The following is a 26,095-nucleotide window of genomic DNA, read 5'->3' as shown; positions in this document are numbered from 1 at the left end:
TCTAAAACGCATGGGAAACGCAGGACGTGCCGCTGTCTTCTGGTTTTCAAAGCGCTCACTTGAACACGAGTTTTGTTTCAGACGCGTCTATATTGAGTGCGCTTGCCTGCCGCACGTCTATTTAAAATAAACTTGAGCGCGTCTTTTGAGTGCGCTTGCCGGCCGAGCGTCTATATTTTAAATAAACTTGAGCGCGTCTTTTGAGTGCGCTTGCCGCCCGCGCGTCTATTATATTTTAAATAAACTTGAGCGTGTCTTTTGAGTGTGCTTGCCGGCCGCGCGTCTATTATATTTTAAATAAACTTGAGCGCGTCTTAATACAAACGGGCTGGCCTCTAAAAGGAAAAGAATTTACAAAACATATTTTTTATCCAAGTCATAGATGAATTCTCTATGAATAGTCATTATTCATCGTTTATTGCAAGAGGAACAAAAATCTATTTGATGCAAAACTCATTAGTTTATTTAAAAAAAGTAGTTTCAAAAGTATATCCATGATGTTTTCTTTTTTTAACACAATGTATAGGCCCACCTTAGCCTACGTTATTTAGCAATAGACATGATCTAAGTACTAAAATACTTTTTTCCATTTGTTTCAAATGCACACTTGATAAATCTTGCTTGTGTATTGTATATCAGGGGTTTCCAAACGTTAGCAACCCAACAGTTATCAACAGTTAATCTCAAGACTCACCATTTTTTAGAAATATAAATATAGAGAAAAACACAAACACATTTGTTTCCTTTAGTTTTTGAATAAGTTTACTTTAGTAATATATGGTCTTATGGCAGGGCTGCATGATTATGGCAAAAATTATAATTGTTTAGGCCATTTGCACGGAATATGAAATTATATTTGAAAAATACAGTGAATTGCAAGGCTGCAGAGAACAGTGCACTACTGCAGACTTATACTACTGAGGGTTTAAAGATATTATTTTAATAGTCAGTCGTGAACTAAAGTGGGCCGGTCTAAGGCATGAAACTCCAGGGCTGAAAATGAGTCCCACTCCGGCCCTGCGTGACGATGACAAACGAGGCCTCGGTTTGTGTGGAACACGTCATTGGTTCGGTCTGAGTATCGAAACTCGCACCACCTTGTGGGTGTTGTGGCGTTTTAGTGTTGGATAGGTGTCAGGAGTTGTAGAAGCAGTGTGTTGGAGAGTTTATTATTAGTAGTAGATTATATATATATATATATTGTGATTAATTATTAGCTAAAATATATTATTGTTGTATTAGATAAGAAGAAAGAGAAAATACTCCCTTGTCTGGGGGTATTTTGAAATTGTTGCTCACAATAAAGTATGTGTAATTGTTATATTTTACTATGTTAATATAATTATAAGTCACACTTTATGACAGTGTGGTCTTCATGTCCATTATTTCATGTTTCAAGGTAAAATGCTTGCTGTGCCATAAGAAGCTGACATACAGCAATAATACTTCTCTGTACCCCCTGTCCCATAAGCACTACACAGTACTAAAACTATTAATGATTTCACTTTACACTAGGGATGCACCGAATCCAGATTTTTTAGGTTCGGCCGAATCCCGAATCCACCGTTTAAGATTCGGCCGAATCCGAAACCGAATATCGAATCCTACTTGCATCCTTATTCCATTACCATAAGCCTATGCATAATGAAAGCGATGCGTTGCGACACGCTCGTTTTTCCAATAAGCAAGCAGCTCCGCGCTGAAAACCATATTCAACTTTGAGTGAGAAGCTCCGCTCATCAATGTCAGTTTTCACACGGCCGTCCAATTACAGTGGAGGAGGGGCGGGACATTACCACAGCAATCAACCGGCTCACAGCTGAAGCATCACACCTACCAAGCGCTCGGCTGAAAAACAGCTGGCATTTGGCGTCCTCAAGGCGTTTTCAGCCGTGTTTAAAGGTTTTGGTGTGTCCAGCTCCTAAGGCTCACCGAAAGAAAAAGCTCATCTCCACGTCAGCACCCGATGTGTGTAATCAACGGCAGCGTGACGCCGACCAGCGTAGCGCAAGCCTAGGGTTCGGTTCGGTGGAAAAAAAATCTAGGATTCGGCCGAACCCGAACCCCTTCAAAAAGCCCAGTATTCGGCCGAATCCGAATCCTGGATTCGGTGCATCCCTACTTTACACACACATAAACAAACAAAGTAACAATTCTTATCCCACCCCAGAATACTCTCTCATATACACTGTACTAAACAAAGTCTTACTGTTGGGGAAAATGATTTTATTATCATTTATTAGATGTGTTTCTTTTTAATAGATGTGTTTTACTAAACAAGTAGATGTGTTTATTAAGGTTTTCTCTGTAATAGAAAACAAACTATGATTTGCATTCTTTCTTTTAGCCACATAGATAGGAGAAGAGTACAAGCTGTACTTTGTGGTTTTGACACCTCCATCCCTTAAAGTTCAAGGTGAAAGTTGCTTATCTATTTAGAACACATTACCTATAGTCTAGTTTAAAGATGTTTTCAGATGTGTGTGTGTACGTGTTAAAAATCCATGATGTATGTTATCTTGCACTTATCTTTTTTTGGGTGTCAACCCATCTGATAAAAAGAGCTTGCAGACAAAGAATCGGAGAGAGACAGCTTGAGTATTTCTTGATGAGAAATCTCTCTGGTTCTTTCCCTCGCGAGTTTTAAACCTTTATTCTTGGTCTGATGTGTCTTAATTATTTTTAAGGTAATTTAAATAAATCTAAAATTTTGGTCCTTCGAGCCGGATTCCAACATACCCAGCAGTGGAGGAGACAAGCCGAAGCCCGACGTCGGCCGAATTCGTCTAAGAGTTCGAAGCAAAGCCCTGGGAGGTGAGAATTCCGCGCCAGGCCGGCATTTAGGTTTCCTCTGCTGATGATCCCGGATTGACGGAATTCGAAGCAAGACACAAATCAGGCAGTGAATTGGGTAAGTTGCTTTATTGGTATTTTAATTGGTGGTTAGAGGCCCCAACTGCCCCATTCTGCCCCAAATGCCTCATCTGCCCCGTCTGCCCAATTCTGCCCCAACTAACCCATCTGCCTCAACTAACTCAACTGCCCCAACTGCAGCTCCATCTATTACTTTCAGACTAGGCTTTCTCAAGCCAACATAAAGGTTGTTCACAAACTTTAACCTCATCTAGTTAATAATAGGATAACATTATTTTAAGCTGTAGAATAGGCGGGTCGTAGGCAAGTTGCCATCGGTCTCAAGGACGTCCTGAAAAAATGCGTATAATAGCTATAAATTAATCTTTTGTTCATTTCCTTCAACTTTTCTACCGGGCGTCTCTCTCTCTCTCTCTCTCTCTCTCTCTCTCTCTCTCTCTCTCTCTCTCTCTCTCTCTCTCTCTCTCTCTCTCTCTTGTCTGGAGGCCCTTCCATATGCTCTTTCCCTAAGTAAATTGTGTCTCTCAAGGTTCTTTCAGGGGATGACTGTGATGGAAAGCTGCTTACTTTTAAGCAGCTACAAGAACTTGATTTTGAGCTGGTTGGGAAAAAAGACCTTTATCAGATTTGTATTAAAACGGATTATTTTGAGGCAATAAAAGATAAATGTGATACGAAATGGAGAGAGCTTTTAAGGGTTTCAGCTGATGTTTCTCCTTCTTGGAGGCTTTTTTATAAGGGTCCCTTACCCAAACGATCTGGAGATCTGCAGTGGAGGATACTGCATTGTGTCTTACCCACCAACACACGTTTCAAAGTTTAATATGAATGTTTTACCAGCTTGCATCTTCTGTTCTGCACCAGAATCTGTTTATCATGTTTTCACAGAGTGTTCCAGATTGTTTCCATTGTTTACACTGTTAATGAAAATACTTGGGGAGTTGGGTTTTGGTTTTGACATGAAACTTTTTCTTTTTGGATGCAAGTATTCAATGGCACGCAGGCAGCAGTGCACTGTGGCTAACTTCATTTTAGGACAAGCGAAGTTAGCCATTTGGAAGTCTCGCAGTCTGGCTGCTGAAGGACAACATATTAATGTTCTAAAGCTGTTCACTGGGTTGATTGAATCTAGAGTAAGGGTGGAATACAGATTCTATCAAATGACTGAAAACCTATTTGAGTTTGATTTGAAGTGGTGTGTAAATGGAACTTTATTGATGCTTGGTGATGATGGTGACATAATTTTTACCTGGTGATGCCTTGGTTTTATCCCAAATAATTGAGTTAATTTATTTTCTTTTCTTTTTGTTTTTGTTTATATTTCTCATTTATACATAATTTTACACGCCCTGATTATATGGCAATGTGTTTGGTATAATACACTGAAAAAATGATTAATTGAATTTAATCAATTTTTTTAAGGTAAGTGGTTGCAATCAATTTATTTAAGCTACATTTAAACAAAAGTTTTATATTTCATTTTACGTTACTAATCTTTTTTGTTTAAATGTAGCTTAAATAAATTGATTGCAACCACTTACCTTAAAAAAAATTATTAAATTCAATTAATCATTTTTTTCAGTGTATGGTGGTTTTCAGATGGTTTAATAAAGTGTGTTAAAAAGTAAAAAAAAAGTCTCTCTCTCTCTCTCTCTCTCTCTCTCTCTCTCTCTCTCTCTCTCTCTCTCTCTCTCTCTTTGTCTCTAGGCTAAAATGGCAATTTACGTAACTCAAATGAGGAAAATTTAAAAAGATAACAATATTGAAGTTTGTATGTTCTTTAAAAGTCTTGTTAGAGCTAGAATTTCCTTAGAACATGGATATTATGCTTGAATAATATAGAAGACTTTGAGGAAATATGGAGCTATGATGGGATAATTTGTTCCATTGTTGAAGGAAATTTGTCATTCTCTGAGAACTACTGGCATGTTTTGTTTATTTTTTGTTGTTGTTGTTGTTGTTGTTTTTTCTTGTTTTTATTTTTTATGTATATTTGTATATATACTAGGGCTGTGAAAATAACGCATTAATTCGATTAATTAATCTAAAGAAAAAATAACGCTTTAAAAAAATAACGCAGATTAATCCATTCCGTATTGAACCTGGATACATTCTAGCCACCATTTGACTGTAAAATAAAGGAGGTAGACGAGAACGCTCTGGCGGTGACTGTATCATTGACTGTAACATTTACTTATAAAAAAACGGCCTGATGGAAGTGATGATAAAAATAAAGTATGCAACGTCTGCAGCAAAGAATTTGCATATCATAGAGTTCGTCCACTCTAAAGTACCACATCATACAAAGCACATGGATTAAAGTTCTCCGTCCTTACACGGATTTCTGTCAATTGCAAAATTATTAAATTAACTTTTCATAAATACGACGTGTATTCAGCTTTTTAAGTGGGATGTGATCAAAGCCTGGAGTGGAGCAAAATCACGTTCCTCTCTCCACTGTAAGCTTTCTGTAATCACTACACACCGGATCCACTCCGGGTTTTCTGGCTGTAGCGCGTAAGATGAGGTAAAACTATATTTCAGCTAGCATGGACATACTTATAATGCAGGAAGGCTCCGAAGTTTTGGAGATCGATAAAGGTGTAAAAGACCAATGGAGATTGACTTGGCTTAGCAGAATGATGAAGATTGGGATCAGAAAACCAAATATAGCACAGTATAGGTGTCCTGTATTTTGTGGGTAAACGATTTCTCTCGTACGTGATTACTCGCATCCCGTTTTTGACTGCTACGTTGATCTAACCAGTGGCTGATAAAACGGGTTTGTTAAACTAGTGAGTACACTTTATGTGGCGCCACAAGAACCAAGAAGCAGATGACATCCAAATCCCGTGACTGCAGTTCGAGAAATCATAACAGAAGACTGCTTCCTAAATGCTCTCGCGGTACTTTGATGTCATCCACCTGTCGGGTTCTTTATTTAAGGTTTATGTTCAATTGCACAAAAAAGCCCTGCAATTGATATTGCACTGTTAAACTTTTGGTAAATAATCTTCCTGAAGCACTTTATTTCCTTAGCATATTACTTTAGGTTATTTTTGTTGATTGTTATGGCCATTATTTGAACGGTGAAAATACTGTAATAATAAAAGAGTTTTTGAGCTTCATTGTCACTAATGCTGATTATTCACTGATTTATTCAAAAATAAATATTTAATACTTTCACAGCAAAAATTATGTAGGCGATTAATTTAGATTAATTAATCACAGAGTATGTAATTAATTAGATTAAAAATTTTAATCGATTCACAGCCCTAATAAATATTGTAAATCAATGCATTTCTTGACTATTAATTAAGAAAAATCACAGCTCTTTGCCTCTAACTCAATGTATATCAATGGCTCACTATGAGCCATTTTTGGGCTTCCATTGTCAGAAGTCTCTTCCTAAAGGGCTATGGGTAAAATTTGTCGGCGCCAACACTCGCGGTCTAATAGAGTTAAGCATAATGTATTTCCATGTATTTTGATTATCTGTTTTAAAACTGCATTCATTTTATATTTTTCTATAACTGAATCAATAAAAATAGAACGTTTTAAGAATTTCTGAGATCATTTGAATGCTTCTAGTAATGTGTCGTGTTGGTCTTAAATTTTACTCATAATGGTCTTAAAAGGTCTTAAAAAGGTCTTAAATTTAACTTGCTGAAACCTGCAAGAACCCTGCATCCCTACTGAGGGCCAACCCGTTTTGCATAATCAAGGTCACACGCGAATGCTTTGTGCCTTAGTATTATGGCAAAAACCACGGTTCCTTTCTCAAAAAGGCCAGTGTTGACTTTTTCACATGTTCAGGGTTACACGCATATGTCTTCATGCCCTAAGAATATGGGAAAAAATTGTGGGTTTTTGTTTACAGGACCAAAGTTGGATGTGGTCTGTCGCCGCATTACATTAATCACAGATCTATCTCTTTCTAGCTGGGATCAGTTCTGGAAAGCCAAAAAGGGCCAAAAAGTTCCCATCAACTAAACGCCAGGAAAAGAATGCTTCTCCAGCATAGAGGACCTCTTTTCTGGGCGTGGTATGGATTTCAACGACTGCAGGCACGGTTGTTTCCTGCTCGTATAGAATCCATCCTTTAACAATGGGGTTCCCTGAGGGGCAACCCGTTTCTCATTATCAAGGTCACACGCAGATGCTTTGTGCCTTAGTATTATGGAAGAAACCATGGTTCCTTTCCCATGAAGGCCAATATTGGGGGCTCAGGGTCGTAACATCAGGTTTACGATGGATACATCCCTCTAAGGCCGGGAAGTGGCTATGGAAGACCATTATGTCAAAATCTATGTAAGTCCACATGGAGCAGACGTTCTGCTGAGGCAGGCGTTGAGCTTGGGGAATAAAGACTTCACCCACACATGGGGGAGCAAATCTGGCTCAGGTTCGGCCAAGCCAAGGCTGACCTGTTTGCCATTTAGGAGAATTCACATTGTACTCTTTGGTTTTCTCTCTTTCACCAAGTCCCACTCGGACTGGTTGCCATGACACAGGAAGGGTCTGAGGGCCTCCGGTGTGTTTTTCCCCAATTGCTCAGCTCCCAGGAGCTCTGGAGAGGGTCCGGCAGCACAAGCACAGCTGTTGCTCGTATTCCTGTGTTTGCAGACTGGTTTTCGAACCTGGTCTCCCTCCTAGACGGCTCCCCATTTCAGGGGCCGATCTGCAGGGATCGGTAGTCTCAGGCTTTACCCTTGCCTAGAGTTTTTGGGTCTGGCCTCTGAGGAGATCAGACTCATAGAAACGGGTCTCTCAACTGAGGTTGTGCAGACTATTTTACTTCCAGAGCTCCCTCCACCAGGAAATTATACGCATTTAAAGAAAGACTTTTATTACATGGTGCCAAGAGCACTTATATGACCCAGTTTACTGCCCCTTGGTACAGTTCTGGAGTTTTTAATAGGAGCAGTTTGCAGTAGGGCTGTCTCCTTTGACCATTAAGGCTTATGTGGCAGTTATATCTGTCTTTCATACCTTAGTGGTCGGTCCCTCATTAAGTAGAGACCGTCTATTTATGCGTTTCCTGTGTGGCACTCGGGGGCTGAGGCCTGCAAGTCATTTTAGGATCCCTGTGTGGGATCTGTCTGTGGTCCTGGAGGACTTATCAGGGGCACCATTTTCAGTTTTACTCACCTGCCTCGAGTTCGCTCCAGGCATGGTGAAGGCTTTCTACCCTAGGTCGGATTACGGGTCTAAAGTTCGGAATAATATTCCATGCCCCATAATGTTGCAGGCTTTCAGCCTTCCATCTTTCAAGGATTTAGCCAGAGGGCGCTTAATTTGCTATGCTTAGTGCATGCACTGGACATGTATGTATGTGCATAGTACTGCCCGGTTCAGGTGAACACAGCAGTTATTTTAAATGCTTTAGTTTGGCCCGGACTGGGTGCCCGGCCACCAAGCAGCTTTTAGGTAGATGGATAGCCGAGGCTATCCCATGTGCTTATGAAGCCTCTTGACGGCCCTTTCCTTTAACCGTCAGAGCGCATTCAACTTAAGGTATGGCAGCATATAGGGCCCTGTGGGCAGGGGCCTCGATCCAGGATATCTGTGATGCGGCAAGCAGGTCCTCACCACTCACTTTTGTACACTTTTGAGTTGGAGATCATGTGCTTTGGTCTTAGTTGTGCTTGGTCTTAGTTGTGCTTTCTACACACAGACAGGCACTTGTAGTCTGGCGGATTGGGTATAACGTTCCCCATAGCGTCAGCTCTGACCCAGCGTCGAAGTTCCCTCAAAAGGGAACGTCTAAGGTTACATATGTAACCCTTGTTCCCTGAGAAGGGAACGAGACGCTGCATCTTCCTGGCCATACTTCCAGCGTGCCTAAATACCCGCTTCGGCTTATGCCAGATAAAGTGGGCGTTCCTTTCTGCCATATTTATGCTCTCTGGCTTCCGTCTATGACGTCACGCCCAACCATTGGTCGAATTTGATATACATACTCAGACGCCGTCACGCTGTAGTAGGCGTTCCCCGTAGTGTCAGCTCTGACGCAGCGTCTCCTTCCCTTCACAGGGAACAAGGGTTACATACATAACCTGAGACGTTATATTCACAAAGCTAAAGTTATTAAAACTGTGGAAAAATCTTGCAAAGCACTGAAAAGTGCACAACATTTTTTTTTCAATCATTAAACGATTTAGCGCAATAAGAAACATACAGTGATTTAATTATTTATTTATTTTAATGTTAAAGAGAGTACAATAACACAATGTTTTTTTATCTGTTTTTATCTGCTGTTGATATATTGTAACTAATAAGTTAGATTTTACAATGTAGCAATGCAGGATAGGGACTGTCTGCAAAGTACAAAGCGAACACAATAATTATTTCTAAATCCTTCACTCTTAAAATTCATATAAAGTGTATCTTAAATCTAATGGTATGTCTTGTTATTGCTTCCAAGAATAACATTTTGATATTAGTTGTATTCACAAAGCTATAGCACCTCAAAATTTAATGAAACGCAACAACTGAGAAAAATCTTGCAAAGCTTTTAAAAGATTGTGCAGTTTATTGCCATATGGAGGAACATAATATAGTTGTTTCGATTGAGTTTGAAATTCAGAGGTTTGAATAAATGAATAAAAAATGCAGACAGTAGGGGTGCTCTGATTGATCAGGCACTGATCATTTTTATCCAATAAATGCAAAATTCGTGGGTCTTGCTGTTAAGATATATGTGTTCAACTTCAGACCGACAGGCGTATGACAGCAGTTGAATGTAGCAATTCAGCGGAGGTAAATGAAATGTTATTTAAAACGCTATTGAACCTTCTACTGAAACACGCTACGGGAATTCCCAGATTTAGCTCAAAGGGGATTATAAGTATAATTAACTGTAATTAACTATACAAAATTGATAAGGTTTTTCCTGATTTAGCAGAATAATAATAACAATTAATTAAAGGAACAGTATGTAAGAAATTTATATCAATGAATCATAAAATGACCCTGATATCTCACTAGACATTAAGAAATCATTTTCATTTCAAATACTTATATCACTCACAACAGTAGTCTGGCCAGGATATTGTCATTTAATAAGTGGAGTTGCAGCCCTCAACTAATGTTTATGTTGTAATTTTGTGTATTGGCCACCATTTGTGTGATTGCAGTACCAGTTTTAACCACAAGTTTTGTTATTGCAATACCAGTGTTGGCCACAATCCTACATACTGTTCCTTTAATGCATTCGTCCAGCGAATATACTCATAGTTGTACATTAAGAAGTTAATTCTGTGGTCTTTAAAAAATAACTTTCCTACTGCTATGCAGTATTACCTTAAAAGCATGTAAACAGGATCAAGGCAGATTAAGTGACTTTAATTTGCTGACCATTGAACACAGAAACAATTTAATTGTGAAATGCAAAACCGATTTATTAACTACAATACGAAATACACACACAGCCTAACAGACAAACACAATGAACATGAAACATATAGAGAGAGAAAGCATGAAAACTGAAGAGAGGGTAAAAGAAGGGCAATATCACTTTAGACTTTACTTCTGCACAAACCATTAGAATCTCTAAGAATCGCCTTAATTAATACGGGGTAATAACTTAGCATCAGCGAATGAATAAACGATGCTTGCGTTGGCTTTTGTGAGGCGCATGTGCGCGTCCAGCTGCATGTGCGCGTACGAGTATGAGGAATAGAGTTCCTATGGGTTCGTGGTCATGTGACAATGTTCCTGAAGTTGTCCATTGCTTGGTTCGTTCCTTGCATTATTCTGTTGACCGGATTAATCTGTGGAGATGGTCGAAGTTTGTCTGAATAGTGCCCAAACATTTTGATTAATGTTGAATAAGTTTGATATCAGTTATGGTAAAATGATGCACATCATTGATCATGAAATTATCAGAGGATTATTCAGAGTGTAAATAAGATATGGTTTAAAAATACATCAAATAATAATTTCATAAATGTGAATTATGAGACATACTTAAAGCAAACATCACTATAGTGTTACAAGAAAGTGGTACATTACACAAACAAAAATGCAATACAAGGATATATAATTTAAACCAGCTTATTGTGATGTGATCTTTGGCTACAGACACATGCTCTGTCTCTGGCCATTGTCACTTTAACTCTTAGATCTCATGTTTCTCTGGAATTTCATTTGAAGCCTGCTTGAAGTGTGAATTTAATTAGATTGAAAAATATGACTTCCGGTGGCGCAGCACCGCTTGCGACACCGGCACAGGAGAATGAGCGATCGTGGTTGTCTAAGTTTGTTTAAGTTACGTTTGTCTAGTTTGTCAAGTCTATGTGGAGAGGATTGAAGAGTTGTTGCTGCGATCTGTTTAATGAGGAAGAAGTGAGCAAGGAAGAGAAGTCATAATGGGAAAGAGAATCATTGGAGTGTGGTTGTTGCTGCTAATTAGATCCACCTGTTGTACTCGTCTACAATATGATGCTACTACACTTGCCGAAGAGAATGAGCAGACGCCGCGGGTGTATGGCAGGGACTGGCTGTTGTCCCTGAGTAGGAAGTTTGAACCAGAACCAGGCCTGTTAGACCATGTTCCGAAGGAGCTGCTACGACAACGCGTAGGCAAGCGGCCGCAGAAACAAGGGAGAAGGGCGGAATCCAAACACGCCTTCCCCAGACGGCTACAAGGCCGCCACTGCCATCTATACCTTTGGTGATTTTCACTCCCTAAGAAACAAGATGGAGGAGCTGCGGCTTAACACAAAGGTCTGTAATGAATATAGGGAATCATGCTTAATGATTTATATGGAGACCTGGCTCCAGGAGGATTTTCCGGACTCATTGGTGAAGGTACAAGGTTTCTCATGTGTACGTATGGATAGGAATAATGATTCGGGGAAGACGAGGGTGTGCGGGATCTGCATTTTTATTAATGACTCTTGGTGCAATAATTACACAATAAAAGACAGGGTGTGTAATCCTGATCTTGAACTTATCTGCATTAGTTTAAGACCTTTTTATCTACCTAGAGACTATGGGAACATCTTTATATGCTCTGTATATATCCCGCCTAGTGGGAACGCATCTAAAGCAGCTTCACGTGTAGCAGACTGTGTCCACCAGCAGCTTAAGAATAAACCAGACTCCCCTATATTTGTTCTCTGAGACTTCAACCATTGTAAACTAGAAATGGCTCTTCCTGGATTTCAGCAATATGTCAAAAACAGCACACGTAAGAATAGAACACTGGATAAATGCTATGGCAACATCAAAGATGCATATGCTGCTAGAATTAACCTCCCCTCTCAGTTGGAATGTGTTGAAGCATCGAAAATACATTTTGGTCCAAAAATTGCAAGAATTATGACTTTATTCAGCATTGTGTCACGGGGTGGCTATGTACAGGGGAAACTAAAATGTTAGGAATATTTCCGCCCGGCCCGATTTCAGTGTAACACCTGGTCGGTTCCGGTTGACTCCAGGCAACGCATCAGGTGTGTGAAAAGAGTGTGGCGATCGGTGATTGGGTCATCGAGAGGGAGGAGGGCCCATAAAAAGTGCTGTTTGAGAAGCAGGAAGCACAAAGTTTGTTCCGTGTGTCCGCTGGAATCAATACGGAAGTGGCTGGTGTGGTGGTGAGAACAGATGTTTGGACTTGCAGGCTGTGGTATAAAGGAGATCTACACATGAAACACGGAAGAGATAAGTGACAAGCCATTTGTTTGCATTGTGCTTTCATGACTGTGCTGGTTTTCTTGAAGTGAATACTAGATGTTTGGAGGACGCAAAGAACGAAGTTTATGGGAAATGCACTAGAAGAGTAAGAGCGAAGCAGATCTGGTGGGTTATGCTCTTTAACATTTGTCATGAGAAGTGAAGTATTGATATTTAAAGGGGCAATTCGACATCTTGGGAAATTCTCCATTTGTATGCTATCACTAGTACTAGTGATGTCTTCTTGCCAAAAGCCAAATCTTTCTAAACAACGGAGGTATTGCCTTGCGTTAAATCAAACTGAGGTGAGAATGACTGCTGTTTGATCTGTTGATGTCTTTCCCTTGATGTCAATATAACTACCAGTGTCTGCTAATCTACCTAGTCTGTTTATATTCGTGTTCTCCTGTTGGAGGTAGTAGAGGAGGAAGGAGGAGTCCCCAGTTCGCGACCCCAATACCCTATGTGTCTGTCCCACGCCTAAACTGCACTGTCGGCCAGGACTTGGAACCCGGGGCTGGATACGTATCATTGGCCTTATATCACTATGAGTGTGCGGAGTGCGGTGGGTGATTTCTTTTAAGTGTATACACAAGGAAAATTGCAGTGCAGTGACTTTATCAGTGTTTGTCAGTGATCGTGCTCTAGACCCAGGGAAGAGCTCTGCCCGAGGAGAACAGTGGGCTGGTGGCTAACAGTACTCCAGCACATGTTCAAGACTGGGGGACTCGTCGACCTTCCTCATTGTCCGGTGGTGGTGCTCTATGGTTGAGTGTTTCTAGATGTCAGTCCATGCTATGATGCCACGCTCAGCCGTCTGAGAAGAGTTAAAGATCTGCATCTTTACCTGCCTGCCCTCCTGAAAGCCCAAGAGTTAAGGCCCCCTGTATCTGCCTGTATACCCACCTGCGAGCCGAAGATTTAAAGCCTTGTGTTCTTGCCTGTACGCCCTCTCCAGCCACTTGAAAGCAGAAGAGCTAAAGTTCTGCATCCTCTCCTGTATACCCACCTGTAAGTAAAAGAATTGAAGCCTGTGTACTTGCCTGTATACCCACCTGTAAGTCCGAGAGTTCAAGCCCCGTGTACCTACCTGTAAGCCTAAGAGTCAAGCCCTGCGTACTCACCTGTATACCGCATGTAGGCCCAAGAGTTGAAGCCCTGTGTACTCACCTGAATACCCACCCGTACGCCCAAGAGCTAAAGCCCTGTGTACTTACCTGTATACCCACCTGTAGGCCCAAGAGTTCAACCCCTGTGTACTCCCCTGAATACCCCCCTGTACATCCAAGAGCTAAAGCTCTGTGTACTTACCTGTATATCTACCTGTAAGCCCAAGAGTTCAAACCCTGTGTACTTCCCTGTAAATCCGCCTGAAGCCCAAAAGCTAAAGCCCTGTGTACTAACTTGTATATCTACCTGTAAGCCCAAGAGTTCAAGCCCTGTGTACTTCCCTGTATATCCACCTGAAACCCAAAAGCTAAAGCCCTGTGTACTTACCTGTATACCTACCTGTAAGCCCAAGAATTCAAGCCCTGTGTACTCACCTGTATACCCACCTGTAAGTCTAAACGCTAAAGCCTTGTGTACTTACCTGTATGTCCACCTGTGAGTTGAACAGATAAAGCCCTGAGTACTTACCTGTATATCCACCTGAAAGTTGAAGAGCTAGAGCTCTGTGTGTACCTACCTGTATACCCACCTGTATGCTGAAGAGCTAGAAACTCTGCCTCCTTACCTGTATGTCCACCTGTGAGCCAAAGAGTTAAGGCCCCGTGTATTTACCTGTACACCCACCTGTAAGTCAAAGGCTAAGGTTTTTTTTAACTTATAGCGTGCGTCTCCCCAGACTGTAAATGAAGCTCGGGTGCACAAAACAAAAGAAAAATAAAAGAAGCTGGGGCAGAACAGATAACAGTCAGCCGCGTTGTACTTCAGCCGCGTCACTGACTTTATGCGATGCCGCAGACGGATGATGTCAAAGTACCGCGAGAGCTCTTCAAGAAATTTTACAGAGTAGTATAATTTTGACTCAATCTCGTGGTACTTTGACGTCATCTGTCTGTCAGTTTTTGCAGCGCAGCATGAAGTCAAACACACATAAGTTACATAGAGATCGTTGAATTCGTTATATAATTGGCTACATGTTTTGTCTATCAATATTTTCCATTAAGTCATTGGCTGATTGAGGAACGAGCGAGCGATTGGTTACATCTCTAAAGGATGTCACGTTTTCAACGCTGTTTGGATTATCTATTATACTTCCTCCCTATTTTAAATACAAACTTTGAAGGCGGGTTTATGTATTTAACGGAATGTAAATTACCGCAGTGTAATCTCATATACCCTTACATGTTACGATGTAAATAGTCCTCAGATTGTATATTATATTGTATTACCCTTCATGCGAAATCTGATGTAAACAATAGACTATATATCTATATTTCACAGATTATATGCATTTGTGGACAAAAATGGTCATTGGATGATTCACACATCTGAAACAGACTGGATTCGACTTGTGATCAACACAAAGGTAAAAAGTCATGTTTATTTTTGCATGTTGTCATCCGGACTTCTTTCACAAAATACTACATATGATGCTAGAACATTTGTATCTCAAAACGGCTTTACAGGGGGTATGGCTTAGCTAAATGAGATGTAAATGAGCCCTATTTTTCCCCTAGCTGGAAAAGAGAGTCCCTTTCGTCTCGATTTTCTCGGTTTGAGTTTTTCTGAGTTCCTATATTCAAATGGCTACAACTTCTCCAAATCTTATCAGATTTCCATGTGTTACACGTTGTTGGGAAGCTTAGAAACTGCACTTACAGAATCTGTAATAACTCAAAATGTCCCAGATCTGACTTGTGTCCCTACTTTCCGTGACTGGTCACATATTTGAAGGTTAGTCATGTAAAGGAATATAACAGTTTTCAAAGTTAGTGGCAAGCAGGGTCATAAAGATCAACAAAATTTTTACCAGGTTTTAAACCTGGCCTATAACAACTGTTGTGATTTCAATGAATTGTGAAAATAAAGAAAATGTGTTGATTTACACATTTAGATTTGCTCACATTGCATTGTATTTCTTAAAACACCTGTTTGCAGCATTGGGCATTTGAATCAATCATCACTTCCGCTAAAACACAGTTTAGTCCCAGTTTTTTATGATGCTGCTATAGGCAGCCTAATTTTTACTAATGTTTAAAAACCATCCATAAACACTTTTCAGCTTGTTTTGTCTGTATTAAAGAATATGGCCTGTTAAACGTATTCCATTAGATGGCAAACAATAATTCAAAAGCAGTAATCCAAGAACAGCCACAAAGGTGAATATAGGGATTTACAAAAATAGCTTTACAAAAACAGAATAAAGAGATTTACAAAAACAGTGAAAATGTTTTGTGGGTGTTGCTTGCTCGTGACTCGCTCCGTCCATGGTAAACCTCGAGGGGGTCGGATTTATTCGGAAGAATTGGTATAGCTGATCTGTCCTTTATAAACCTGACAGATACATAAAGGATGTAATACTACTCTATAGTTACTCAAGATTAACATGAGATAAGCAGAAACAGCGTGAGGAACATAATATTTGTTTTACTCCGTTTGAAATTTAGAAGAATAGATGTATTAGTTCACATTTCAATATCAGGTGTTGTGTTATAGTTAAGAATAAAAGAACATCTAAAAGATCTTCTACTAATTATTAACAAGACACAGCCTTTAAAGTTGAGAGATTATTAATGTTTTAAAAATAAACGTGTTAACAGGTTTGAACTGGGTACTGCACAGTCTTTTTGAGGCTTTGTAATCTTGTTCTCAATTTTTACATTTTAATATCATTTGTAGTTTTATAGTTCTGTGACTAAACCAACATCTAAATGTTCATCTAGGAGCCAGCAACAGCACTCTAAAAATATAGCTTGGACTCAACAAAAATAATTAACGCAACAGTTTGCATCAATTATTTTGAGTTAAGACAACTACTTCTGAAATTAATTCTGGCCAACAAACTATAATAAGTTGGATGTACTTAAAAAAATTGTGTTGAATACTCATAAAAATTAAGTTGTTTTAACTTGGTTTTTTTTGCATATTAAATTTGATTCAATCGTGGACACTGATTTACACAAAACTACTAAAATGATTCAAACTTTTTTATTTAACAACACTTGTCAGGTTGCAGAAGACAACCAGTTTTAGCATTTTTATCAAAATGCCATCTAATTAAAACAGCAAGATAATGCTCGGTGAGTCTTTTCTCAACTTGAGCAAATGCTCTATTCTTCAGCACAATGGTAACCTCTTAAAAATCAACAACATAACAGAAAATCTTTTAAATACCAAAAGTACAGAACAATAATCATTAAAAGTCTTCTCATGTTTTCATCCTGATTAAAAATGCATAAAATAAAACCATATTTCTACATTTACTCTCACTATAAGTCCCATGCAATGCATGCTGGGAACCTGAAGTTATCAAGCTAAATGCATTGAGTTACTACATCTTGAATAATGTTTTAAACAAACTAACACAAATAATTAAATTAAAGTTACACACAATAAGTTGATGTAATTATCAAAATTAGTATGTCTGGACAACTCAATAAAAACGTTTGCAACTTTAAATCTTTCAATAAATCAATTATTTATTTTTAACTTGCATTAAATTAAATAGTGGCAACAGATCCCCTGAATTGTTTTTTAGAGTGAGGATACAGCATTTGAAATTGAGATACAGTACTTTGTTTTAAAACAGGTTTGACCTGTTATCTAGGGAAATGATTTTACATTTAATCATTGGCCTGATCGTTCATGTGTTGTAACATATTGAGGCAGAACAATGTTCAGTTCTACGTTCCAGTGCCTTCCAAATAAGCCATTTTATACATAAACTGTAACCCATTAAAAGAAACTATTGCTGAGCCAATTTTATCACGGTACAGTCACGAGCACCAAAGTGATTATTATGCATAATCAGATGACTATTAATTTTAACCTTAAGCAATTATAAATTCAAATCAAATCACTTTTATTATCACATCACCAGGAGCAGTAGAAGTGCTGTGGTAAATGAAATTTTTAGGAACATGCTCCGTAACAGTGCAGGTACAAATAGCATATTTTTAAATATGTTTAAAAGGTAACATGACTAGTATACATTAAACATAGTCACATTAGACATACTTTATGAGCTTGTTTTATGAGTTACAGTCACTCATCACTAGTCAAATGGCAAGTTGCACTGACTTGCACATCCATTTTGATTAAACTTAAAGATTTGTGTATACTTTTTGTTAAAGTAACCCAGTGTTAAAGTAACCAAGGTTAACTAATTGGATTTCACAGTTTGGGTTTAGGTTATGGCTGTAAGAAATTTTAAAAACGTACAGAATTTCATGTGTGCTAAATGTAGCGCAAGAAGAGCTGCTTCGTAGCAATTTTATAGATGGCACTATTAGACCATTTTGCTACAAGTCCTTCTGAAACCCATGTAGATGAAGATGTAAATGTTCACCACCTTAGACATGTGTGCAAATGTCCAGTTTTCCCGCATGGCAGTGCCCTTGAAAGTTTAATTCATTTCAGAAATAAAGACAAATAGAGAGGTGCCAATATATTATATCGTCTGAGCTCAGGCCTTAATCTTAAAAAAAAAAAAACTTTATCCAAATTTACACAGAACAGCTACGAATACTGTACAGTATCTCACAAAAGTGATTACACCTCTCACATTTCAGCAACCATTTAAGGATATCTTCTAAAATTTATATATATTTTATAGTGGTAAATTTGCTGCTTGTATAGCAATACAGTCCTCTGAAAAATAATTTCACATACAGCCATTATTGTCAAAATAGCTGGCAACAAAGGTGAGTACACCCTAAGTCAAGGGTCTTCAACTAGGGGCCAGATTTTAAAATTGTAAATATGGTGCGGGCCAGACTTTGTGTGTGTTTGTTGTTTTTGTTACTTTTGTTATAGTATATTAAAAATGTTAGGTAGGATTTAGAATTGAAATTGAAATTTAAACAGTGAACACTCCTGTGTGTCGGTCAGAACACTTTAATGTTGAGGAGACGGGAGCTTCTTTTTCAGAGTGTATTGAATCATAGTCTAGAAAATAATAAAGACATAATACAGTTAAATAAGAGTGGATTAACAATGTTAACTATGTTTATAGGCTGTATATAAATAACAAACCTATTTAGTAACAAATCAAACTAAAAATGAAGAAATTGTATTCTCAAATTGTTACGGATGTCAGCGCTAACGTCCCCGGTGTTCAAACATCACATTCACCTGACTTCTAACTGGAACTACATTTCCCACTATGCCCCACGCTCCGCTGATTACACTCCACCTGTTACTCATTATCCTGCCTATATACCTGGGACACACACAAACGCTCTTTGCGAAGTCTTGTTTTGCCCCGTGCAGCACTACTGAGCGTTATTTCCCTGTTTTCCCTGTGTTTGTTTCCCTGGTGATTACTTTTGGACTGCCTTTTGGATTATTGATGTTTAGCTGCCTGCCTCGACCTTGGACTGTTTACCCGTTTACGAATTATCTCTGCCTGCCCCGATATTGGACTGTGTTTACATTTACGATTGCTTTCCGCCTGCCCCGATTCTGGGCTGTGTTAACGACTACGATTACTATCTGCCTGCCCCAAGCCGTATCTGTGTTTACATACCAGTTTTACCGCTACATTGCATTGCCTTTGTCTAAACTGCTGTGTGATACTAATAAAGATTTGCAAATGGATCCAACCTTGTCTGACTCGTCACACAAATACACATTTACATAATTTTAGGCTGATCACAAATGACTTAGTATGAATGTGTGAGGTATAAAGCAGAGAAATATCATTAAACAATAATAGTGTTTAAATAACTAAACCAAATCCTCCTGCAGTATAATCAATTTAAATATCAAAGGCATATCACAATGTTGAGGATAATATTGCAAGATTGACAATATAAATCATCAACCCTTTTATACAAAAAATTATTTTCAAAAAAGATGCACATTTCTTGTATCCAGTTGTAAAAGAAGTGTAAAAGATCTTCTCTTAATGACTTAATTGCACTACATGTTTTCTTTTTTTTAAAGATATATTAAATATCTAAACAGCCTTTCCATTGTACATTACATACAGATATTACTGTCGGGAGTTCGCCCCCCAGCAAACATGTCCCTTTGGGCCCCACGTGGGGCCACTGCAGGCAAAAAATTTGGGGTCCACAGCGGGCTGCCTGCGTGGGCTAGCTGTGGGCACATTGGGAAAAGTGTGGGCTAGTTGTGGGCTTACTGTGAGCACATTGGGAAAAGCGTGGGCTAGCTGTGGGCACATTGGGAAAAGCGTGGGGTAGCTGTGGGCACACTGGACAAAGTTTGGGCTGACTGTGGGTACACTGGGCAAAGTGTGGGCTTACTGTGGGCACATTGGGAAAGCGTGGGCTAGCTGTGGGCACATTGGGAAAAGCGTGGGCTAGCTGTGGGCAGCTGGGCACATTGGGAAAAGCGTGGGGTAGCTGTGGGCACACTGGGCAAAGTTTGGGCTGACTGTGGGTACACTGGGCAAAGTGTGGGCTTACTGTGGGCACATTGGGAAAAGCGTGGGCTAGCTGTGGGCTAACTGGGCAAAGCGTGGGCTGACTGTGGGTACATTGAGCAAAGTGTGGGCTAACTGTGGGCACATTGGGGAAAGCGTTGGCTTACTGTGGACAACATGTGGGCAATAAATAGGCACCCTGCCCTGCCTATGAATACATGGAAGTAAAATATAGAAAATGATGTGCAAAACATGTGAATTGAATACTGAATTTCTTTTATTTAACAAAACCACATAGAACAACTTATTACTAAACAAAGGAAACAAAACAATATTAATCTCCTCAGGGGCACGAGTTGATATTATCTTCTGGACCTTCTGATTCTTTTCCCATCCTGTCACTGCAGATGTGGTGTCCTGGTTGCTTTTTTAAGGCAGCATCTAAGTGAAAACATAAAAAACACTATAAAAACCATAATTAAAAGACATTTTAACAGAAAGTCAATCATGATTAATCCAAGTAGGTAACTCGTTTTTCTGCATTCTAACATTGTTTTCAGCCCCAATTATTAAAATACTTCAAATACTTAGTTTTTTTATTTGCTAAAAGTCTAAGCTATATATAAGATATCTTTCAGTGCAAGATAACATTGGTGTAGTGTATATGAGTAAATGCATACTTGTAAATGTAAGCAAAGGGACTTTGGGATAATGTTTGTGCGGCGAAAACGCGTCGAAATGGGAAAAGGCTGTTGTGCGATAGACTCTACTAACAGATTAACAAGAATTCTGAGTTATCGTTTTACAGACTGCCAAAACACACAGAAAGGAGAAGTAAATGGATCGTTCATGCCAATGTCCACAGAGCACATGGGTTGATAAGTTGCTAGGGTCACTATCAAGCAGAGGTTTTACTTTTTACTTAAAAGTATTTTTTCAAGTACTTGTATTTTATCTGTATTTTTCTTTGGAAACATACACTCCAAAGCATATTATCATAATTTTTACACTTTTCAACTTTACATTTAATATTTAAGAACATTAACATACTTTTACTCAAGTAAAAGAACAAAATTTTTATGTAATTAGGTATTAAATAAATTTTAATATGCAATATTAAAGAACACACAGTATTCTATGCTTTAGAATGTAGTAAAGTAATGTTTTTCCCAATACAAACAGCCTATAAAAACATATGCTTGGAAAACGTAACTAATGTAACCAAGTATTGTCCACCTTTGTTATCAAGTCCAACTAAATTCAATTTAAGCTGATAATAGTCAGTTTTACTTGCATTTTCGCAGCACCTGCTATGAAAACCAGCCATTTTGTTAAACTTTTGCCACTCAACGGGGCGAGTTCCGGCGTGGTCACGTGGAAAAGTGACGTCAATGCATACCCTCTATAGACCCCTTCAAGGTTTGTAAACATTGAATGACTATCGGGTGCGCGCGCAGCATGGAGTCAAACTGTTCTAGTTTAATCTAACAGGGCTGAAAAATGATGACTTACCTGAAATGAAGTGAGCACTACCAACACAAGCCTCTTTGATCTTTGCATTGTCCCAGTCTGCACGTTTAATTGCTTGCAGCTGCAGATGTTGTATTTTTTGTTTTTGAGATTCTGCAGGAATCCCGAAAAACTTAACGGCAGACCTGGTGCGATTTTCCAAGCCCACAATGCAAGTAGACATTTTTGACGATACCGAATAATACGCAACTCAATCTGCTGTAATGACTTTTCTGACCCCGACATGCGCAGTGGGAACCACCTGTGACGTGAACTGTGAAGGGGTCTATTAGACCACTACATGTAATTTCTCGACTCACGATACGTTGAGGTCATCAACGTATGATGTGGGTTCTCGCAGCGCTTCATGAAGTCTAATAACACATAACAAAAGTACGACTGAGCCAGATCAGACACACAATAACTTCTTGTATTTCATAAATATAAGAAGTTATTGTGTGTCTGATCTGGCTCAGTCGTTACAAAAGGCAACATGTTAAAAAACAATAAAGATGGTAAAGAAGGTGCTTTTCCTAGCGAAACACTGCGTCCAGACGGACTGAAAATTGGAACTTGTTTAACATTAAATATTTATTGTATTAAAATAAACAGAAATATTGTGCTCTTAAAGCACAGCTTTTAAGATCCTTATCCGGGGCTGTGTTCCATTATTTCTACATAAACATGCATGGACATTTTGTTCTAAATGGACAAAGCTTCATAAAAAATGTATAAAAATGATTTTATTATAGTAAAAGTGTAGGTTTTTGATTTAACAACAACAATAAACATCAAAAGGAATGTGTACTTATCTTGTAGATGTATGGTAAATAAGTTGTACTTACTGACAAATGTGTGGTACTTACTTTTAGGTATCTACATGGTAATTAACTGGTATCATTACTGTACTTACCAGTGGTACATATTTGGTAGTTATTATGTAACTCTAGGTAAGTACTGGGTAATAACAGATACATACTTATTGTGTAGGTATACAATAACTAACGAGAAACATTACTGTACTTACAAATAAATGTACAATATTAGTATTTATTATTTACAAGCAAGTTAGGGTAAATGACAGGGATTTATACTGTAGTGTGTACATGAATGTATATGATAACTAATATAAAACACTACTGTACTTACAAATTGTATATACACAGTAAGTGTGTACTAGTGAATGTACCCAGTAGTTAATGCGTATGATAGTCAATGGTTGGGTTTGCCTCACAGTGACATGTATATGATGCTATATCTTAGATGGTAGGTCCTATGTAATACCTGTGTAAAAAGCAACACTTTATTTTACAGTCCTGTTTCCATACAGTTACCATAGATTTACTAGTGAATGTACCTAGTAGTTAATGCGTATGATAGTCAATGGTTGGGTTTGCCTCACAGTGACATGTATATGATGCTATATCTTAGATGGTAGGTCCTATGTAATACCTGTGTAAAAAGCAACACTTTATTTTACAGTCCTGTTTCCATGCAGTTACCATGGACGTACCAGTGAATGTACCCAGTAGTTAATGCTTATGATAGTCAATGGTTGGGTTTGCCTCCCAGTGACATGTATATGATGTTACATCTTAGGTGTTAGGTCCTATGTAATAACTGTGTAAAAAGCAACACTTTATTTTACAGTCCTAGTGGTGAACCATCGGATTTTCGATACGTTTCAAACAGTTATAAAGCCTCGTTTGCTAAAATCACATGACTTCGCCGGTTTGAAATGCTACCATCACTAGTCACATGTGGTGTAGTAGCATAACTTTATTTTCTTTAATGTATCCAAAGCTCGAATTTGATCGGAAAATTACTCACCCGCAGATGGTTGGCACCCTGCGCAGCCCCTTTCTGACTCCCTTTCCGTGTTTTCGGCCGTCATTTGTCATGTACAGTGGAAAGGTAAAAGTAACCACGCTAAATTTAAATCAGACTATGGCCGTTTTTCAATCCGAAGGCTGCAGCCTCCGTAGGTCGCATTTCCAGGCTGCATACATCATTAAGTCGTATTTCAGAATTTTAACAATTATACTATTGAATATTGTTCTTAGTAAATCGTAAATTGTTGTAATATGCTTATAATTTGTGAATGTAATGCTCGTTAACTTAAACTTGATGACGTATATGTGTAACCTCTTTGTAATATGCATGCCAGTCAAAACGACAGACTCGTATCCCTCGCAATAGGTCTACCATTAGCTGTAGTGGCTCACCGTAAGTTTTACCCATATAAGCTCAAAGATTGTGGCGCCTGCATTTACGTCAGGAATAATGTGGATAGTTGCACCTCTAATTTAGATCAGTGTCTCCGTCTACCAACCACACCTTTTTTTGCCACAGTTTATGCATCTGATGGAAAACAAACTGTGCCATTTCTCTTAGGTTGCTCTGTATTTTGCACTGGTTACTTTTGGCATACTTGTGTTTCATGTTTACATTTGTTTTACTTTAAATGCAAAATACACTTGTTATGAATGTACTTTAATAGAAAATACTTTTCCCCCCAAACTATTTGTGTCGATTTGCTATATAAATAACCAGTTTTTCCGGACCTACGAAAATAATGAGAGTTCAGATTTGGACCTTTGAATGTAAACTTTGAGAACCTCTGTCCTACATATTACAACAGCCACAGCCTTAACTGGGCACATATACTGTATGTTTGCCTTTGAGATTTTCTATTATAAATGTTTTGTAGTTAAAAATCATTAAAGTTTAATGAAGTTTGTGAATTTTGTGTAGGAGGGAAAATGGTCAAACAGAGATGTTTGACCATTTTCCCTCCTACACAAAATTCACAAACTTCATTAAACTTTAACTGCAAAATAACAAAAATAGCCTATACTGTTGATATCTATGGTCTTATCTGATTAAAAGCAAATGCATTCCATTCAATTGTTTGTTGGATATTTGACTTTTTCCATTTAGCATTGGAAATGTATAATCATTAACTATTTTGCGCAATAACAAGAAACACACTGTGGTGTTATTTTTAAAAGAGAACACTATCTTTTTAAATCTGCTGTTAATGTATACTTATAAGTTAGATTTTACAATGTAGCAATGCAGGATAGGGAACGTCTGCAAAGTACAAACTGAACACAATAATTATTTCCAATTGCTTCACTCTTCAAATTTTTATAGGGTGACCATACGTGCCATTCTTCCCGCACGCATCCTGGCCAGGATTTCGTGTGCAGCTTCCGGAAGTCGTATTTGTCGACTGCGTACGTCATAGAGGATTATTATTATTATTACAGAAAAGCAACCATTACATTTTAAGGTAAGAATGAAGGATGCCAGTATGCGTCCGGGAAGAATGGCACGTATGATCACCCTAATTTTTATAAAGTATATCTCAAATCTAATAAGTGTGTTATGTTACAGGTTCCAAGAAGAATATTTTGATATTGATTATATTCACAAAACGAAAGTTATTGAACTGCAACAATTGATAAACATCTTGAAAAGCCTTGAAAAAGCACATTTTCAGTAGCCACGTCACAGCGTTAATGCGTCACACACAAATGCGGTGTAAAAGAGATTGAACGCGCGAATGAGAGCGTGGGCAAGTCAAAGCAACAGAAATTGAGTATCACTTGGTCTCCCATGGTGCTGCCCTGAACCCAGAGAAGAAAAGAGACTTTTAGAAAGCTTGTGCACTGTAGTTCACAAATGCATACAGTAAATCCAGATTTACGCACAGTAATTCACAAATGCGTGTGGGAGATCCACACACACGAGAATTCACAAATGCACACAGGAGATTCACACAAGGGCTGCAATGATTATTTTCATAACCGATTAATCGGGCAGTAATTTTTTAAATGAATCGACTAATCAGAAAAAAACGTGGGCAGCCATTTTCATAAACGGACATTTCAACCTCTCCGGTTTCAAAAATAACTTTGTGCACATATGTCAGTTTTCAGAAAAGTGTTCATTGACACGTACCCGTGTAAATATGGTGTAGCGAGAAGCTTAAGCACACGTAAGCCAATCAGAATCCTGAAAACAGCAAGGAATCACTTCCTGTTCCTCTTTTGAACAAGGTTGCACTTTTGAAGTAGGTGCGAGCTCCGGCGCATTCTGTGACGTTGGCAGTTTACATCTCCACTCTGGCCGCAGTTTTTAGAAAGAATCATTACTATTTTTATGAAAACCCAACAACAATTAAATAAATACAAACTCACTTATATTAAAGGAAAATTAACCAGCGTTCGTTTGCGTTTTAGTTTTCATGCTTTTAACCAAGCTGGTTGGCTGGTCAGAAGATCGCCTGAATAAACGTGCAGCTCGCCTTGCATGAAGTCAAAGTGAGCTTGCGCTGTATTAAAAAAACAGCACCTGACTTTAATTACAGTATAAGTGCATAGCTTGAGTTGTATGAAGTAAAAGTGAGCTCGCGCTGTATTAAGAAACAGCACCTGACTTTAATTATAAGCGCACCGCTTACGTTGTATGAAG

General features: G+C 38.6%; 1 protein-coding gene across 2 annotated transcripts in view; it reads left to right on the top strand.

Annotated features, from left to right (window-relative positions):
• The first annotated feature begins 2,521 nt into the window (after positions 1–2,521).
• The window catches only part of LOC129425527 (NXPE family member 3-like), a 133,826-nt gene continuing 110,252 nt past the window's right edge, over positions 2,522–26,095 (top strand). Inside the window, exons 1-2 of one of the 2 annotated variants that reach the window (XM_055181525.2) lie at positions 2,522–2,911; positions 15,001–15,085. The gene's annotated coding sequence lies outside the window, so the exon portion shown is untranslated. The remainder of the gene's footprint in view (positions 2,912–15,000; positions 15,086–26,095) is intronic. The other variant, XM_073863975.1, reaches the window with a different exon arrangement.

Source organism: Misgurnus anguillicaudatus, chromosome 25 (genome assembly GCF_027580225.2).
Source record: "Misgurnus anguillicaudatus chromosome 25, ASM2758022v2, whole genome shotgun sequence".
In the NCBI taxonomy this organism is placed as follows: domain Eukaryota; kingdom Metazoa; phylum Chordata; class Actinopteri; order Cypriniformes; family Cobitidae; genus Misgurnus; species Misgurnus anguillicaudatus.
The sequence above is the reverse complement of the archived record's forward strand: the minus strand, read 5'-3'. Positions and strand labels throughout refer to the sequence as shown.